This window comes from Heliangelus exortis, chromosome 8, assembly GCF_036169615.1.
Source record: "Heliangelus exortis chromosome 8, bHelExo1.hap1, whole genome shotgun sequence".
In the NCBI taxonomy this organism is placed as follows: domain Eukaryota; kingdom Metazoa; phylum Chordata; class Aves; order Apodiformes; family Trochilidae; genus Heliangelus; species Heliangelus exortis.
The window spans coordinates 28,514,669-28,535,208 of record NC_092429.1 but is presented as its reverse complement, the minus strand read 5'-3'; the positions used below and the strand labels follow the sequence as shown (position 1 = coordinate 28,535,208).

Genomic DNA, 20,540 nt, shown 5'->3' with positions numbered 1-20,540 from the left:
TGCTTTAGCATGGTTTTCCATTTCCTAAGTCATTAGTGACTTAGCATGCATTAGAGCTGCCTCTACTCAGTGGGGGATTACTGGCAGCCTGACCTTATTTCAGCCTTCCCTTTCCTGCACTGGTAGCATTCCCATTCCTTTTAGTGCTTTCACAGACAAATTATTCCTCACCTCAAGCTGACAGCAACTCAATTCCTCTTTTACCTCCAAAGGTTGGACCATAACACCAGGTTAATAGGGAAATGCATCTGTTTATATCCATCATCTTCCTGTTGAGGATCCAAAACGTGTGTGGTCACATTTGCAAAGTGTCTTTAATAATCTATGCAGGGTTTTTAGCAGGAATAGTGGGAGGGGATGGCGTGACTTGGGCTTAGGGGTGGGGGTGCTGTGCAGTTTTCTGTGCTTGTTTATTTCTAATTGACTAGAAATCCCATCTGTAATGGGATTAGAGTCCATGCCAAGAATGCCTGGGGGCTTTTAAAGCATTAACTTTTTGACATCACTGAAAATCAGAAATGGGATGCTCACTTGCTGTGGCTCGTGGAATATGTCTGAATAACTGATTCTTTAGCATCTGGGCTTATAGATGATATATAGTACATACATGGTGGGTATTTGCAAGTATAAGAAGGAAGAATGAAAGAGAAGACTAGAGGGGGGAAAAAAAAGAATGGAAGTGCAGGAAAGGAAGATAAAACAAAGGAGAAAAATGCATCTTGTTCATTCTTTTGTATGTTGGAGGCCTGGGCAAAGGGAGGAAACTTCTCAGGCAGTGTAGTGTAGGGAGCCTCCCAAACAATGCCTTTGGAAACACCAGCAAGGTAAGAGAGGTAAAGACTGACATTACCTTACTTGACCCAGGTGATGTAGCTGTTTTGCCAAGGCTGGGATCAAAGGAGACACTGGCTGAAAAATGGGAGGGGAGAGGCTGTTGACTGCATCAAGATGACACGTACTGATTGAGTCAAATTCCTTGGCAAGCAGGGTGTTACTTAGATGCAAAAAAGATCAGGATTGGTCAGTTTTATGCAGGTGTTTGAAGGAAATAGAGGAAGGTGCTAGGAGTGTGCATCTTAGGGGGGTTTCACTGTCTTTGTTTTAGCAAATCAACTCCATGTTGCAATAATTAATCTGCTTTTGGGAAACAGCAAAACTCTCTGTCTACTGGTACCCACAAGTAGCAGTATTTGCCAGTCCTGTAGCACATCAGATCTATGCCACCAATGAGGCTTCTAACTACCTGTGTCACTTGGCTTTCCCCTGGTAAAATGTGACCTCTGACTTCAGAGCCCTCAGCTATTAGTTTGATTATGAGAAATCATTTAGTTTGATCACATGCATTGAGGAAATTCTGCAGCAAAGGAATTGAGGCTGGTAGAGGGAATCACAAACTGAGTGCTAATTAACAACACTGTGGTTAAAATGGTAAATTTTGTATGAGGGTGGGAATAAGGAGCATTATTAGAAAAGTAGTAGTAGTATTGGAGTAGTAGTAGTAGTATTGTATCTGCTCTGCTCAGCATTAGTAAGACCTTGACTGGAGAGGTGGGTACAGCTTTGGGTGCTCTACTTCAGGAATGACTTTGGTTTGATTGGGACTTGGGTTGAAAGGGTTGATTGGGAGGGAAGCAGTGAGAGTGGTCAGAGATCTGGAGAGATTTCTTAGGGAAATCTTAAACCAACCCTGATTCTTTCAGTTTAAAACAACTGAAAGGGTGAAGGATGGGGGAATGTAAATCTGTCAGACTTTGAAAGGCTGCTGCAGACAGAAAGAAAATCAGTCTGTCCTGCCTGTCCACAGTGGACAAGACAAAAAAAGGCTCTAATTACATAAAGGGAGATTTGAGTTGGGTTTTTTTTTTTGAGAAAGTTTTTCTAGCAGTAAAGCCTTGGGAAAAACAAAACAAAACACTTAGAGAACATGTGGAAGACCACTGGGGGATTTTAAGAACAAGTGTGACAAACAGCTTGAATTGTGTTGACAGAACTGGTCCTGTGGGTCAGAGGGTAGATGAGATCCTCTCTTTAGGGCCCTGTTTATTTGCTTTGTTTCCTACTTTTCAATTTGTCAAGACAGCTTTTGAGTTCTGATCCTGTTGTCCAAAGTGCCTTCAAGTGCTTCACAAATTTTATAAGCAAAGGTTCTCCTTATCTCAGTCATTACATTAAAATACAACTTCTAGACTCACCCTAAATTATATCCTTCAGATTTGAGAATAAATCCTGGACTTGTGGCTGCATTTGGAGATGAAATTTGTTCTGCAAGTTGCACACCTGTGATTTGGCAGCAATAGTTCCTTCAGAGAATGTCCTGTGGGAAAGGGCCTTATCTACCACCCACTTGTCCCCTCCAAAAAAGGAAATGTATTATTTTGACATAACTTGCCTTCTTTTTTTTTTTTTTAATTAAACTGTCTTCTTTTTTCATATTTGTGGAGACTTTTCAAGAGATTAAAGTCTGGCTGACTGATACCTCTGTAACCTCAGATTCCTTTTCACTTTTTTTTTGAAGACAGTGATGTATTTGCTCAAGAGGCTGCAGATGAAATCCTGTTTTAGCAAGTTCAGGTTAACAGCAAGGACACAACACGTTGTCCATTATTGGAGAGGCCCCATCCAGTGGGCTGTGCAGAAAAGGGAGTGGTTTAGCCCAGCTCTTTGCAGAAAGCTCTGCACACAGAGCTGTGTCCTGGGTGGGAGACAAGTCCAAGGCTGCATAAATGTAACTGCATGTTAATTTTACACATTTTTGGGGCAATATGACCAAAAGTTGTGCTGTTTTCTGATGTAAATATTTCAAAGGGAGTATGAGTGTTCACAAGTTTAGGAACAGATCTGACACTTCCAAGAGGGCCAAACTTGATCAAACTGAAAACAAAACATGAAGAGGAGGGGCAGTTTTTACATATCCTCCTGATTATGGGAAAAATCACCTTTCCAAAGGACAAATCTCTGCCTTCTTTACTCCTTTCCCCAGGCATGTAGCTCACTTGATAACAGCCTCCAAATGCCTGTTGACTGTAAGTACATTAACTGCAGAAAACTCTTGGGCAAGAAGTCTGTGTTCAGGCACACCTGAAAGACCTCTGCAGAGAAACAGTGACTGAATTCAGCCTGGATCCAGAGGAAATCATGTGAGGCACAGCCAGATTTAACTGCAACAGAGAGATAGAGGTCCCAGAGGGGATTATGGACCAAACTCAGCTAGAAAAGGTAGTTACCATGCATGCTCAGGATGTTTTTCAATATAATCCACTGCTGGCAGCATATGCCTTTGGCTAAGTTTCAGATGGAAACACTTCCATGGCTCACTGATGCTGTTCTGGAGTGACCTATCAATATGTAAACCAAGCCTGGGTTGTACTTTGAATGCTCTAAAGGAGGGCACTAAGACTGCAGTTGATTAAAAATTTACTTTTACAAAAGGCATAACACGTTATTCAGGACAAGTGTAGGAGTCACATAAGGCAGAAAGACAAAATATATGACGTTTTCAGTGTTAGGAAAGGGATTGGTTTTTACAGAGGAAAAGCCTTTTTTGCAGATGGACCCTTCTTTTAGCTGCTGCTGCTGCTTTTAGCTGTTATGCAAATAACATTGGGTAGTAAATCCTTGTTAACACCCCCCCTAGAAAGGTATTTTTGTCATATGTCATTTGACATTTGTATTCAAAGCTTTGTGCAACTTGTATTTCTGCATTTAGGATGTAATTTGACACTGGAATATTAAGCAGCTCAAGATAAATAGCTATATACTGGAATTGCTTGAATTCAGTGAGAGACAGCAAAGAAACTCTGATCCTTTGTAATGATGAGCCAAAACCAAGCTTAAATCAGGAGTTTATTGTGTGGTATTCTTGAAACCAGGTTACCTTATATTGCCATATTAAACCTTATAATAATCATATTAAACCTTAGGTCCCTGTTCCAGTCATTATGCCTGCAAGAAAATTGCTAAAAACCAATGGGCAGGTAATAGACAGACTAGAGAAGAATTTATCAGAGGGCATTTCAGTTGACTGGGTACTTTACAAAGGGCAAAATAATTAAGATAATCTTGGACACTTATGAGGACTCTGGAAAAAAAAGTTTGGACCTAATCCTGCAAACCCTTGGTCACATAAATTGCCCTGCCTTGCACAGGGAGTGTCACCTGACATCAAGAAAATGATTTGCAGGGCAAAGGCTTCCTCCCATGACAAAGGTTTGTGTGTTTAATTAGTCTCTCTTTTTATATTATTTTTTCAAATGTCCAGAGTAACTTCCTCAGTATTTTCATTTCCACCTTTTTTATTTTTTTCCAAAATAACAGATGAAATACATACTGTAGCAGATAAATTTATAGTGCATTTTGATTCTGTGCTATTAAAACCATTTACACATAGCCACGGGGTGACTATCAAGGGATCCAGGTGCTCTCAACATCCTGAATGTTGCAACACTGATCTTTTGTTGAACAAGTTTGTTTTTTTTTCCTCACTCTGTCAACTTGTTGCAGTCAATCCAAGCATCTCAGGAGAGATGCTACATGCTGTAGTCAGTAACCTGTCAGTCACATCACTGATTCCCTCAGAATCTCACCAGCCTCTTGGATGAACACAATCTGATCCTAATGTCAGGTCACAGTTCAGTTTTGTTTTTGTTCATCAACCTCTTCTTTGACTTTTACAGTCTGTTCTGTAAAAAATTTATTTTGGCCTGGCTTAATGGTTTTTTTGTTTGTTTGTTTTGTGTTTGATATTTAACCTGCCAGGGTTTGCAGTGCTTCCTGCTATCTTCACTTGTACTTGAAGGAGCCTGCATAGTAACTTCCCTTCATCTCTTTGGCCATGCCTTTTCCTCTTACTTCTTTCTCAAACTTCTTGGATAAACATTTGCTTTGTACAGTACTCTAAAGTTGTCAGAGAAGCTTCAAGTTTTTCCCTGTGAGCTGCTCTTTTGGCAGCTTTACCCATTTCTGTCTTGTCTCCTTTAAATTCATGGTGGTTACTTTGGTTTTCCCTCCTGGAAGAATGTTGACTCTTGTCTATAAACTGCTCCTTTGCAGCTGAAATGCACTCTTAGGCATTACTGGGGAGGCAAAAAAGTTTTTTCTCCTTCTCATGGGCTCCCTGTGCTGCTGTCCCACAGATGTGTTAGTATTAAGCTGAGAGTTTGGGTACATTTCCAAAGAGAGAAGAACTTCTGCAAAATCAAAGAGCTCCTGCAGAACTGGAATAACAAAATTTCTCTGAGAATTGAAATGGTACTTGCTGAGTTTTGCTTTGGTGCCTCAGCTTTGCAGATAAGGCACAGATCTGCTTCACTGTCAGCTTGTGACATTCTGGCAAATTATCTGATATTCTTAAGAAAATGGAAAAAAAGCTACCCCAGGCTTTACAAATCCAAAGAACAGGGATGTAGGAGGGGAGATGGGTTTTGTTGCTATTGTTGCTTTGGGGTTTTTTATGGAGTTCCTGCAGTCAGCTCATAAGGCTTCAGGCCTTCTAAAAACACCCAAACAAAAAAAAAAACAACCCTCAAGAGCCCCTTAACCCTCTCCAAGAACACTGGCACGTCTGATGTTTGTGATCTTTTCAAACAGGTGAGATAGGGCTTGTGCAAACAGCCATACAATGGGAATTTCTGTTGATTTTATCTTTTCCCTTATCTTGGTTTAACCTTTCTGTGCTGGTTTTTTGGAGAGTGTAAAGGGAAAGAAATGTACACTGGGGTCTTTTTTCAAACAACCTGTAAGACCTCAGATAAGCTATGAGTCTCTTCTGAAGCATCAATTTTACTTGACAATTTTGAAAAAAAAAAATAAATTATAGTCTGTCAGTGTTAGTATCTTCTTGCTGGTCAAAATCAGGGGCCCAGGACTCATGAATACTTCATTATCAGTTGATGGCTACTCTGCCAGCATAAGGTATTAATATTTCTTTTTAAAAAGATGCTTTGAGTAGCTCAGGAGACTGTAATGATTATACAGAGTGCTTCAGCTCCTAAATTTAACATAGACAGGCTGGTTTGTGTAACAAGGAGATGTTCTTCCTATACTTGGTCAACAAGTAGGGACTTTCTCCTCATGGGAAGTTCCTGTAGCAAAGCTTGCACTGGGTTCTGCTATGGTATAGATTTTATTTTTTTATTTTTATTAAGTTGAGCAAGATAAGGAAGTGCATTGTACTGGCAATTCAAATTACAGCAGTGTTTTGTTGTTTTTTTTTAACCCACTTGTAGAACTGGTTAGTAATTCATCACAGGCAGGAAGTCTCTCTTTCAATTTTTATTTTTTTTTTCAAAATTTTACTCATTGCACTGCAGTGTAAGTAATTTATTCTCAAAGCCATAACAACAACATCTCTTTGTCAGTTGTAGCTACAATCAACTTGAACTTTATTTTTAATGAATAATGAAAGTCAGCAGAATACTGGGTCTTGGTAATCTGTAAAAGATTAAAAAAAAAAAAAATGGAGAAAGGTTAAAGAAGGAAAGCACATAAAACCAGGTAATAGTAAGTTAAAGAATCCTGTTATTACTAGTTATACTAAGTCTTGTAGGTTTTTTTTTCTTAACTAAAGGATGAAGATAAGCAAAATGGAAAAAATGTCCAAAGAAGGTCAGAGATGTAATCTGATATAAAAAGAAGACAATTCAGTAGGATATTGAACACTGTGAGCTGTGAGAGAGGGATAGGGTATGACTCAGAGTAGAAGTGAGGAAAACCATAAAAACTTTATCAGAATTCTTTTCTTTATAAACTTGCTGTAACATACCTGCCCATTTCTTGCTTTCTCTTCATAATCTAGGTCTGACTGGTTAATTGCTGTACATGGTGGTTGCCTGTGGCTTTTTTCTTGTGGTCAACTGCATTTTAAATTTTCAAGGGCACCTACAGCACTGTGTAGGTACTGGTTTGGTCTGTAGTTACAAAACCAGATAAGCTAAGTGGAAGTTCTGCTTGGAAAAACTCTGCTGTTCACAGAAGGAGAATTTTTAAACTTCACTCTTGAATAAGCCTGAGCAATTAACTCTGGATTTGCATTCTGGAATATTTCTATATAGTTGGATGAGCTGTGCAGTAAGGATTTCACTGAGCTGTATGCATCACCAGGCATGTGGGAGAATCTAAAAACTGGCTGGACCTTTTCAGAATCTCTGTGCTCTGCAGCAAGGACACAGCACAGCAAAACACAGCTTTATGGCTCTGCATGCTGTGCACTCCCTCTTCTGGATAATCTTGTAGTGACTGGGGTGGTGGAATTACCTCCCTGTTCTCCTGAACCTAGAAACTCATCAGGGCTGAAATTAGTGCTGTGTCCAGGCTGTTATGGGACTGGGATTGCTCAGAAGAGGAGTGAGCAGAGGAGGAGAAAGCAAGCAGGAGAAGGAAGCCTGGGAGTTCACAGACTTTTTGATGCTCTTATGAGCAGGTCACAAGCATCATTGTTGTTGCTATCATTCCTTTGCAGAGCTTGTGTCTCTTGGAGGTCATGGTGGCACAAAGGGGATCAAGCAAGTTCAAGCAGGTGCTGTCAGAACCACTTAAAAAACTGAAATCCTGGAGCTATGTGGTGGCTGCCCTCTTCCTTTAGAGTCAATCATTCTGAGCTGATGTTTTGAATGCCCCAGATGCCAGGCATCCAGAGCTTTGGTCACAATTTGAGCACTGCAGCTTAGACTCATCACTATGAAAATATGATTTTCATTTAGGAAAGCACCTGGGATTTTTCAGTTATGTGATCTGAAGAAAATATAACTCTGCCCCTTTCCCATCTCTGCCACAGACTTTGTGGGTGACTCTGGACTTGTCTCTCTTTGCCATAATTCCCTTTCTGTAAAACAAGGCTGACAACATTTCTGCTTATCTTGTGATCTCACATCCTGGAGGTGGATATATGGCATTAGAGCTGTATGGAGTCTTGTCAGAAAGTGAAATATAATGTTTCACCCATTACCTCTGTCACATACCTACCAGTCTTGCACACAAATGTGTCTGAGGTGCCATGTTAGTGGTGGCTTTGGCATTGGTGGCTTAAAAGTTGGACCTGATGATCTTAAAGGTCTTTTCTAACCAAAACAATTCTGATTCTGTGTTGGTGTACTGGGTTTGTACACTTGAATCTGTGCCCCCAACAAAGCTGCTCACCTGCAAGCTTCAAACTCCCAAATGGAATCCCAGGGGGCCTGTAGGGTTTTCTGTCATTTATTTCAATCATCTGCTTCTGTAAAAGTGTTTGTTGATGTTTTGTGCCTAGGGTAGAAGAAGGACAAGTGTTACACATGCCAGCCTTGAGAGGCCTTGAAATATTTTCCAATAGAGAGCCTGGTTTGTTCCATATTTACAAACATCTCATGCTTTTGTTGTTTCCTGTTACTAGTGTTTTGAACCATGCTAGCAATTTTAAAAATAAATGTATTTATTTTCTTATTAATTTAATGTGTGCAGAGGTAACAAAAATAAAGGATAGGAATAACCATAGTCAGTCAAATGTATGCTGCAAATCACACCTGATGTGGTCATGGCTGCAAGGATAATATCCTGGACTCCTTCCTTACTGACTATTTATTACCTGAAATCAATTTTTTTTCCTATTTTTTCCATATTTTTCTTCCCCTTTCCATCCTCCCCTCCAGCCTCCAAAGGATTTCTGTTTTCTTCATTCTGTTCTGCCCACAGGGTCTTTCCCTGTTTCTGCTGAGGAACAGAATGCTTTGGCAGAGCTGAACCATTCCTCATGCAAGGAGAAGATAAAACTGTGTTTGGAATCCAGTCTTTCTCCAGTGAAATCAGTGGGATATTAGCTACTGAAACCAGCAGGACTGGATCTGGACCTCTTCAGGCTCTCCTCATCTGATCTTTTGCATTTTGTGAAACTCAGATTTAAAAAAAGGGTGTTTACTGCTCCTGCTGCAGAGATGTGCAGGGAGTTACTTCACCCTCAGGTCCCTGGGAATTCAGGTGATTAACAGCTGACTTCCTGGCCTCTCAACATCTGAATAGGTGTGAGGGGAAAAACAAAGCCCTGTGCCAAGGAAGGAGGAGGAAGCTTGGACTGTTTATGTGTAGTTATGGTTTCCTTTGTTTTTTCCTATTCTGTGTTATACCTAATTTTTTTTTCCCCAAGTTGCAGAAAGCAGACTTCACAGTGATGTCAAAAATATTCACTGAATATGCTGGGAGCTACCATTAACTTATTTCCTAAGGATGCAGGGCAGTGCTTGCATTGTTCTGAAATCTGGGCTGCTGTGGAGAATACAAATAGAATACAATTGTATAGAATATAAAATAAGCTTTGGTGGCTTGAGTGGCTCATTTCAGCCCATCATAGCAGCAAAGGCTGCTTTCAACTGGTATTATCTTGTTCTCAAGTGAGTAAATCAGGCTGTGTGGGAGGGGTGAGGTGCCCTCTTGCATGGACTCAACTTTTCTGCTCAGCAGGCTCTTCCTTTGCTGGGCCCAGCTTCAGATGTTTTTCTTTCCTGGCATACTGTGTGTTTCTAACTCTTCAGTACCAGTGGTCAAAGACTTTTCCTCCCACTTTGCTATCTAGTCCTTGTCACACTTAGTTCCTGATTTCCAGAGACTCCCTGACTCTGTTTCTCCAAATGGCATCTAGAATATCTCAAACATTAATGCTGGTATTCAGTAAGCTGTGTCCCTTTTTTCTGGGTTATTCTTTGGGGGAGAGAGACCAAGCATTCCTTTCTGAACTGTTGAAGCAAAGTTCAAGGAAAATAAGTCACTTTCTGGGATGCACTGAGCACACAGTGTTATCATTGTCTTTATAGATCTGGTTTGCTCTCTCTCAAATTGGTATTCATGCCCCTCCTTGAGTCAGCAGCACTAACAGTGATGTGACTTAATTGCCAGTCAGATGAGGGAGTTGATCTGACTGGAAAACAATTTATACTTTTTTCTCAGTTAATTAGCAGATACTGAACTGGGGCAGGAATTGGGGAACATGCCTTTTTTGCATTACAGAATTTAGATTGGCTCAAGCCATTTATCAGTAACACATCTACTCTCTCTTGTGACTCTTCCCTTTTTGAAGAAAATTATGACCAGAGGAAAATGTCTTCTTGCAGGTGCAGTCACAACCCCTAACTCAGAAATCACCTTGTGTTTATTCCCTACATGGAGGAGAAGGAATATCTGCACCCATTATTGATGGCTGACAAGATATGGTTGCTAAGTCAACAGGAATGTAAGTCCTGTAGCTCTTTATGTTATTTTCATGCTTAGGTCTTCAGCTATGAGGCTACAATGTTTTATTTCAATGAAAATTAAGATGATATCTTCAAAATGTCAGGAGCAGGTGAAAAGCAAAAAACATTGCAGTACCTAGAAGGTATAGTAACTGGGGTTGTTGCACTGCTTTTGGTGAGCAGCTGTGGTGGAAGAGACTTGATCTTGCTGAGAGCAAGAGACACAGGCACAGCCATCTCCTCAGAGCAACCTTGTGAAGGGCCACAAGGCTGCCTTCCTCAGGCTTTAGAGGTATTTTCCCTAAGCCAGTGTTTAGCAGACTTCCAGGGTTATCCAGCAGTAGGCAAATGTTTAACTAAATACTTTAAATCCACTAAATGCTTTAAAAGTAGCAAAGCACTGGCTTCTGGGCTTTGGTCACTGTGATTTTTTTTTTTTTTTTTTATCTCCTTGTCAGTTGTAATTGCAGGGCACATCAGGTTTGATTGGTGGGGACAAAAAAGTTGCTAATTCAGTTTCTTTTATACCAGAAATGAAAAGCCAACTTGAGTCTGTGTATCAAATTTATGATCACACAGCTGTGGGGCAGTGTCATGTGTTGTGTGTGTGCCCCTGGCTGGCTCAGGGCACATTTAAGCAGCTCCAGAGAAGGTGGCTGCTCTGCACTAGATAATATCTTGACTTTGCAACAGTTACATGCATAACCAGTTGTGCCCAGTAGCTGTGCAGGAGGCTGTTCAGATATTCCATCAATTTATCTTTTTCCTCTGGCAGTGAGAGTACATTTGAAACTGTTCTTATCAGTGAGGTCCTGCATACATAACCTGGTAAAGACATTATTTGAAACCAGGTAGATGAAAGGAGAAACACCAAATATGAGCACACTCTCTGGCATTTGAAACTCCTCTTCCATTGAGCTAAACTCATCTGCCTTTGAAAATCCCTCTAGAAGAGATCTCAGCACATAAAATGATTTTAAAATTTGTCTGCTGTATTTGCAATTCCATCAAAATGGAATTGATGGGTTGTGTTGGAAAAGAAATACATCTACATGGATTGAGCCAAAGTGTCACCCTAACAAAGGCTGGGTAGCATCATTTACTGATTAAGAAGACTGTTCTAAGGCTGAGATGACTTAGATCTAAGTGAATATCTCTTTTTTTTTTTAAAAAAAAGGAATGTAAGTGGCTTTACAGTGTACCATGGATTTACACAACCCCCATTCTGCTTGTTGAGGTGTGAGGTGCTTCTGTACAACACATAAATGTATTTGTTACATAAATATATTCAAGAAAGTCCTGTTGTGTTTGTCTAATCCAAGGAATGTGTGAGTAAGCAAGGGAAAGGGGGATTTCCTGTTCCTCAGAATACCTGTCTGGCTGAGCCAAACAATCTGGTTTTGCAAGTTTGATATTGTGATGAAAATAAACAGGCCTCAGGGAAAATGACTGATGGAAGATTTTCTACTCTTTCTGCTCTTTTCCATCACAACTTAGCATTTGTAAGAGACTGCTTAGAAACCAGATTGTGTGGGCCTGTGACAGTCCTAACACAGGGGGAAAACAGGCAAAAGGTTTGGTCAGACATGCAGTTCTTGGGGTTTTTGATGAGGCAGAGCCTGCTGATTGCTTTTAACTCATTAAAAGCATTAGCTGGCAAGAGGTGCTCCAGGAGCTGAGCAATTTTGATTCAGGTTTGACAGTTTGGGCCTTTAAATGGTATTGAATGAAGACAAAAGGCCCTCTATGGAGTCCATGAAGTGGGAATAAACACATCCCTTGGGATATCTGTGGTGGAGATACCTGGGGTTTATGAGGGCTGCTGCTGGAAGAGAGGAACAGGATCTCAGGGGAAGTGGTGTAATCCCTTGCTAATAGAGCTATCCTGAGGAAGACTTGAGTTTTATGTGCCTAGAATTTTGACCTCTAAAGATAAAAAACCCCAAGTACATGTAAATTGTTTGCTCAGACTGAATGGAGATTCAGGCTCTTTTTTTTTTTTTCCAGTAAGAATCTGTGCAAGGAGCAGGAGATGGAATTTTCTTTCACCTTCTTGTTACAGATGATAACTGGGCCATTGGATGTACCCCCAACTCACCACTCTGCCCTGAAGCCTCAGCTGTCTGCAGAGGTCCTTCAGTCAGCTGTGTGTATCAGCCAGATGTAAAAACACCTTCCCTTTTACTGATTTTGAGCAATTTAAAAAAAAAACAACATATTTTTGCCTGTTGATGCCTAAAAGGTTTCTTTGCTTTTTTAACATGCTATGCTGAAGAGATTTAAAAGTTAAGATTTTATAAAACAGATAAAGACCACGTAAATGCAAGGCCTCCTTTCTTTTGGCCAACTGGTACTGGTGAGATGTAGGATGTGTCTTTGCAGGAGCACTCAAGCAATAAGCTAAATTAACTAAAAATGTGATTTTAACATGGATTAGTAAAACTGCATTAAGCCTCTGCCTACTTAATCATAGTCAGAATTAAACTGGCCATAATTTGATATATAGATGGCTTAACTTCCTGAGTCAAATTACAGTGACTTGGCTTCTGAATAGAGATTTTAGTAATCTGCTTTAAATGTTAATTTCCTGAATGGCCCTGTTTTCAGGAGCTCTTGAAAAGCAGCTTTAGTAAGGGTTACTCATGTCCTAGCCTGGTTGAACCCCTGGCATGGGTTATTGCTGCGTTCTGAGCTTCTTCTCTGCCTCTATGGTCATTTTCAGCCTCCTTTAGGGGTCAGGGAGGGGGAGGATTTCTACACCTAAATTTTCCCCTTTTATTTAAAAATGTTTATAAGCAGATGCTCAAAATCTGTCTTCATTTTATGTTAATTTATTTAATTCTCATTTTAAATCTGTCTTAAAAATCCTGCATTTTCTGGGACAGTGCATAATCACGATACTCTTCTTCTGATAGTATTTCTAAACTCTGATATTTATTGATTTTTTTTTTTTTCTCCTGAGCCATTTGGCAATCTCTGCAGCATCACTTGTTGCACAGCTTCCTACCAACGTGCACTAATTAATGCTTTTGCACTTGGCTGCTGAAAAGCACAGCCTTATCACTGCAGCCTTCAAGGTGCAGCCTGCTGCCAGGATGTACTCAAGGTAGTGCTGATGGGTCAACTTCAAAACTTCCAGATCCTCAAAGAGTTTGGATGATCATCAGAAAGTCTGGATGTTTATCTCAACCATGTTTAAGCCATTCCAGCCCCTTGGGTTCACAAATTTAGGTTAGAAATATTTTACATAAGACTCCTGGTATTTCCTGTTTCTGACAAGGCCAGATATGCTCAAGTGTTTCTTTGAGGTGATTTTTGTCTCCTGTTTTTACTATCCTTACAAGGTTATCAGGTCACCAGTTCTTGGATCTGGCTCAGGAAAAGACTCAAATATGTTCTTGCTCTTAAGGATAAAGCAAAAAAACAAAGCCTAGAAAACATGCTTTAAAGGAGTGAGAGAGACAATGGGGAAATACATCAGAGACAGAAAGGAGTTATGACAGCTGGGGGGCATGTGGCTGGTTTGAGACAGCAGACATCTGTGGATCATAAGCCTTTGTTTAGCTTGTGAGAGAAGAGGAAAGTTGCTTATAAAAGACAGAAATGAATTAGGAATGTAAATGGACATGAGAAAGCACACTAGTGTTGAACTTCTGGTTTACATTAAGCCTTACCAGGAAAGGTGGAATACAAACTCTGTACACAGAGGTATTGAAAAATGCAGTCACCTTTTTTTGAAGATGAGAAAGGAAGAAATTTGGGGAAGAACAACACGATGTCCCAGTATAGGTTGGGGGCTGAGCTGCTGGAGAGCAGTGTAGGTGAAAGAGACCTGGGGGTCCTGGTAGACAAGAAGATGCCCATGAGCCAGCAATGTGCCCTTGTGGCCAAGAAGGCCAATGGCATCCTGGGGTGCATTAGAAAGGGGGTGGTTAGTAGGTCAAGAGAGGTTCTCCTCCCCCTCTATTCTGCATTGGTGAGGCCACACCTGGAGTATTGTGTCCAGTTCTGGGCCCCTCAGTTCAAGAAGGACAGGGAAGTGCTTGAAAGAGTCCAGCGCAGAGCTACTGAGATGATTAAGGGAGTGGAACATCTCCCTTATGAGGAAAGGCTGAGGGAGCTGGGTCTCTTTAGTTTGGAGAAAAGGAGACTGAGGGGTGACCTCATCAATGTTTTCAAATATGTAAGGGGTGAGTGTCAGGGAGATGGAGTTAGGCTTTTCTCAGTGGTGACCAGTGATAGGACAAGGGGTAATGGGTGTAAATTGGAGCATAGGAGGTTCAAGTTGAATATCAGAAAAAATTTTTTTACTGTAAGGGTGACGGAGCCCTGGAACAGGCTGCCCAGGGGGGTTGTGGAGTCTCCTTCACTGGAGACATTCAAAACCCACCTGGACACGTTCCTAGGGGATGTACTCTAGGGGGCCCTGCTCTGGCAGGGGGGGTTGGACTAGATGATCTTTCCAGGTCCCTTCCAACCCCTAGGATTCTAGGATTCTATGAAGAAATCTAAACCTATAGTATAAAAATGTAGGAGCTCTAAGGGCTATATACTACCCTCCTTTTTCTCTAGAGTGAGCTTAGCTTCTTAATCAGGCCTCAGCATTCAGGCTGTTGGATGCTGAAAATAGGTGTTTTCTGGGATTTCTAGAATTCCATAATTTCTGTAGGACTCACCATAGACTCAAACTGCCAAAGAGCCAGAAGAATGAGCATGATGACATCCCCCAAGACACTCAGATTTTAGGGGGTGCCTTGTGCAAGGACACTGGCATCTGAACTCCTAATGCATCCATCCTGGCTGAGGCTTTGTGGAAGATGCAAAAGGACAAAATATTCATCTCAGAGTCAAACTGGGAACAGCAAGGAGAGAAGTTTTCTTGAAAACCTAATGCAGTTTTAAGAACAAGCTAATTATTGAAGAAGTATCTGAAATTTGCCTTTGAACTAGAATAGCTTTCATGTAAACTCAAGTCTCTGGTATGATAAAGTAAATAACTTTTTAACCAAAGAGATACTATTTTAATCTTTGTTCTTGAAGCTAACAAATTAACTTTCGCTGTGATTTCCCCATCTGTGACAGCCTCTGGCTGTGTTTTTACTGTTGTAACAGCTTCTGGCAGACTGTGTGTCTCTCACATTCACTACAAAGTAAACAGAATTTTTGTCCAAGGGTAACTGGCTGGTCTCCAATGGAAGAATCCAAATTATTCATGAGTTGCTGGTAGGCTCATTTCTGCTTAATACGTTCTGGTTTTATTGTGGATTTTAAAAAGAAAAGAAAAGGTGTGATTTTTTTTTTTTTTTTTTTTTTTAAATTCTGTGGGAGTATTCTCTTCAAATATGTGGGAAAATACACTCCCCTCTCAGCACATAGATGAACATAGTCAGGACTAATAGCAGTGTAACTCTTTTTTACCTTCAGTCACAAGAAGCTGCCAAAAGGTTACCAAGTTACAGCTAGGACGTGTCATACTATTTTGGGGACATAACTGAAGTTGCAGTTCTGGTGACATTTTCTGGAGTACCAACAGGATTGTCTGCCCTGCAGGTTCCTCTTCCCAAGCACTGGTGGCAGCAGCAGCAGTGAAGTTTCCTTATACCTGGCATAAACCTGCAAGAAAAGGGAGAAAATACTTGGGGGGTTGTATTATTATAACATTAATATTAATATTATTAATATTAATAGTAACAAAACACCAAGGTCAGGTGGGTCCCACTCAGTCCCCATGTCATTTGTTATCTGTGGCACCAACATGTCCCAGGTACCCATGAGAAAGCCTCAGATATTGGGGTTTTTTCCTGCTTTTCTTTGGTTTCTTCTCTAGAGCTGCTGGGTTTATGTTGTGGTTCTTTTTGAGGGAGCTGCTCAGCCCTTTGGGGCTTTTCCAGGGATTTGGAGGGGCACATGGGATCAATCCTGACTACAGCTGGAGATGGTACCAGCAGAAGCAAAGCTCTAAAGCTGAAGGCAGATGTTGACAGAGGTTCAAAGGGATAGGAATTGTCCAAGCAGAAGCTGGAAATTGGATGGAGGCTTCTAAATGGAGTAATGAGGCTCTCTGAAGATTTCCTGCTAGGAGGAGGGAGAGAACTTGATGCATGATTAAAGGGATGATGCAATAATTATATAGAAATAGTGTTTGTGGCAAAAGAAGAGTGAACTGGGTGAGCAGGGAGGTCCATTTCAAAGCAAATTTCCCCTTTTTTTTTCTGGGATACAGGAGAACAACCATAGCACTAGGCTCAAACTGAGGACTGTCAGCACTTCGTTGACTTTGCAAAATGGGTGGATGTTTGAGCTAAGTGAAAGTGCTGTCATGGCTCCAGCCTCCATAGTGTGTAAGTCAGCTGGCTGTAATTGGAAAGAGTGCTACACTCAGGTCAAAGGGGTTTTGTATGGTAGTGGGTGTAGAATTCAGGACATTGAATTAAAACCAATAATAAGTGAGGTATTTTATTGTAATATCTTATTTAAGAATGAAGAGCAAGTCCACTTCTAAGCCAATGTTCATAACTGAAGTACATGATGTTTCTATAAAACCTTTTAATTTGACTTTTCAAGCTGGTTTACCATCAAATCAGCCTTAAATATCACAAGACTCAGGATCTAAGCTGTATTTTCTCCATTTCTGTGTGTGAGGAATGCATAGAAAGGTGATTTCTCCCAGGTTACTCCAGCAGAGCTATACAAGGGCAAGCCACAGAACCTTTTAATGCTGTAGCAACTGCATGCAGTGGATGATGGAAATCAAACTTATCATGGGGTTGGTTAAGGCCTGCTGGGATGTACTGTGGCTAACATGATAGCAGCTGAGCAGAGAATGTTTCTCCTGAGCTCCCTTTTGGATAGAGTTGAGCAGAGAGGTTAACTCATTCCAATTTGTTCCAATGGTCTCTTCCCATTTTCTGTTTTTCCTTTGACTCTTTGATTCCCCCTCTTTTGTTTCCACTAATGCTCCCAGAAGAAGAGGTCTTCATTTCACATGAAAGAGCATTTTGATGTGAGGTGCCAGGGATTTACATCAGCATTGCTGGCATACTCAACTTTGTACTTTGGCTGCCTGTATGTGTTTGGGAATCAGGGTATTGAAAGAAAAGGGAGACTATTCATCATAATACTTCCCATTATGTGGTTCTTCTAAACGTTCAAAGCACAGTCCAGACATCATCTAAATAATCTCATGATCTGCCCAGGGAACAGGAATGTAAACAGAATTTATCTCCTTCTCTAACACTGAAATGGCTTGAGGGAGAGGCTCTCCTTTTGCCTGCCTTCCCCAGCCACTGGTGCCCATCCATCCATCCCTCCAGGGCTGGTGTGGACAGCAGGAGGAATGAGGAAGGGATGCAAGGGGAGAAGGCAAAGTGCAAGCAACTCAGACATAAGAGTTCCATATGGGTGCACATGTGATAGATTAAACATTTTGATACATACAAACCACTGCTAAGTCATGCAAAGCAAGCTTTCTTTTTTTGATGCCCTTTCTTTATCAGGGGGTGAGCTGAAAGGACATGTAATACAACTATAGCTCATTTTCAGTGCAGAAGTATGACCAATTATGTAAAATGTTTCTGATGGTACACAGCTGGTGAAAATGGGGGCAGCCAGGAGAGGAGGTGAACTCAACACATATTGCAGGGCAATACTTTATTGCTTTTCAAAGAACAAAGCTTCCCCTATAAATGCTGCCTGTTGATAGGCAGGTTCTGCTCCTTAAGAAAAGTGTGGGAAGACTTAGGTTTCTTCTCCAATAATAAAGGCATATAGAGTTACTTTTAAAAATATTTCCTAAAAAAAGCCTAAATTGTACCACTGAATTTCCTGAATCTTGAAAGGCAAATTTCCTTCGTAAATTCCTCAAGCAGAATAACTTTTGGGCTTGTTCCTGTTACTTAAATCAAGGTAGAGTTTAGAACAAAACAACAAAAACAACAGCAAGTCCCACTTGAGAGCACCATAAACAGACTTGTTTAGTTTCTCAGAGTTATTTCACACAGAAGATAGACACAATAGAAGATAGTGGTGTTTGTTTCTCAGCACTTTTTGCACAGTTGCTGAATGTTTCGTTCCCTGCTTCCTTGGGGATGTCATGAAGGAGCAGTTCCCAGCCAGTTCAGTTCCTGTTTGGCCTTTAATGCATTAATATTTATGTACACAAACACACTGACCTGCAAAACAATGGCCCTGCAGGCTCTGCACCAGCACACAGGCAGATGGGCTGCCAGAATATTCTTTTCTACATGGCAGGAAACAATTCTTAAACTTACTTTGCAGTTAGCTGGGAAGGAATAAAGAGTTTTGTATTCTTCTGCTTCTAAACTCACCCTAGGTGGGGTCAGGAAGATATTTCTGACTTGTTTAATGGGGCAAGTTCATCACTGGGCATAGGGACTGGGGGAGGGATGGTGGGATTTAGCTAGTTCTAGCTAAAAGAAAGAGGCTTTCTAATAGCACTGAGGGCTGATTTGGTTCCTTGTCTTCACAGCCTGTATTCTCTCCTGCTAACACCTTCTCACTGGAGGGAGAACTGGGATCACAGCAGCCACATTTCCTCCTGGTTTCCTCCCAGTAGTGTGAGTGCACTTTTTCATTAGAATCATAGAATGGGCTGGGTTGGAAGGGACCTCAGAGCTCATCAAGTCCAACCCTTGATCCACTCCCACTGCAGTTCCCAGCCCATGGCACTGAGTGCCACATCCAGGCTCTTTTGAAATATCTCCAGGGATGGAGAATCCACCCCTTCCCTGGGCAGCCCATTCCAATGGCTGAGCACCCTCTCCAGAAAGAAATTCTTTCTCATGTCCAACCTAAACCTCCCCTGGCACAACTTGAGACCTGTTGTGCCCTCTTGTCTTGCTGAGAGTTGCCTGGGAAAAGAGCCCAACCCCCCCCTGGCTCCAACCTCCTTTCAGGGAGTTGGAGAGAGTGATGAGGTCTCCCCTGAGCCTCCTCTTCTCCAGCCTCAACACCCCCAGCTCCCTCAGCCCTCCTCATAGGATCTGTGCTTGAGTCCTTTCACCAGCCTGGTTGCCCTCCTTTGGACCTTAGACAGTATTCTCTATTTTTAACACAAAAATTAAAGGTTAAATTCAGAATTGGTCAACTTTGGGGAATATTTCCAGTTTTTTCTCTTCCTTGATTCTCATAATGCAGCTTTGCCTATAGAAGTGCAGATAATCTGTCTTTATTAGTGGCCAGTGATGGGTTCTTTGTTTACCCAAGCATTTGGATTTTACTGAGTTTCTCTTCTATTTGCTCAAGCAAGAAGCTATTTACTGCTTTACAATATTTCAAGAACATGCAACATTTTTCAGTGCAGAGCAAACTTGACTGTTGTAAAAAGATGCTCAGTAAGTTTTGTCCTTAGCAGTCAGCATGACCCAGGGAGGCTGTGAAAGGATACATCCCCAGGGACAGTTCTGGGAATTGTTCCTCCTACATATGAGGAGAAGGCAAAAACCACTCCTGGGGGAGCCCTGCAGAAGCAAATCTGCTCTGCTGGAGGAATGACATTAACATTGGGTGAGACTGCAGCCTGGAAAGCTACATGACCCCTTGCAAGCTTTGCAAAGGTTGCCTCTTATTCCCCTTGCACACCAATCCAAAAGTTTTTCCTGACTGTTGAGGCCAGTACCTGTGTAAGAGGAGTGGGCTGAGGAGCAGGGAATTGGAGGTACCAAGTTGTATTAGCAATGAGATACAGATTGTGACTTTGGCAAGTTCTTTGGCTGCTTTTTTTTTTGCTTTTTTTTTTTTTTTTTTCATTGGCTTCATGAGCAAAAGGTACTTTGAGATCTTTAAATGAAACAAGTTCTATAATAGATAAAAGTTCTGGGAAGAGAGAGACAATGGAGACTATTTTAATACAAATGTAATCTGAAAGCAGTGAAAGTGTTATGAAATAGAATGTTCAGTGCACCTTGATCCAAGCAAATGAACAAATCTGTCTTCCCTTGTGTTTAATGACATGAGTCTTTGTGTTCATTATTGTTTAACCAGGTCCAAAAGGTAATCAAAACACCTCTACTAGCAAATAACACCAAAAATTCATTTAGTGAAAGTGGGTGAGTTGGGACTTCTTGCAGAAATGATCATAATTCCAATGTTACACCACCAAATGCCCCAGCTCACAAAGCTTAGTACTGTACTAGGAGATCATCAGAGTATGAGCATCCTTGGGCCTCTGGCTTTCATTTGAGTGGTTTGAAAAAAAGTCTGGATTCCCACTTAACTTTATATTCAGGGTTGGGCTTAGGCCAGTTCCCTCCAGTACCTGTGGGTGTATCCCATTGGGTCCCATGGACTTGAACACTTGAAGGTTCTTCAGATGGTCACAAACCTGAT

General features: G+C 41.2%; 1 protein-coding gene across 1 annotated transcript in view; it reads left to right on the top strand.

Moving 5' to 3' along the window:
• Nucleotides 1-20,540, top strand: part of HMCN1 (hemicentin 1) — a 198,571-nt gene that overhangs the window by 8,223 nt on the left and 169,808 nt on the right. The window contains exon 2 of the mRNA XM_071751315.1: nt 10,074-10,192. The gene's annotated coding sequence lies outside the window, so the exon portion shown is untranslated. The remainder of the gene's footprint in view (nt 1-10,073; nt 10,193-20,540) is intronic.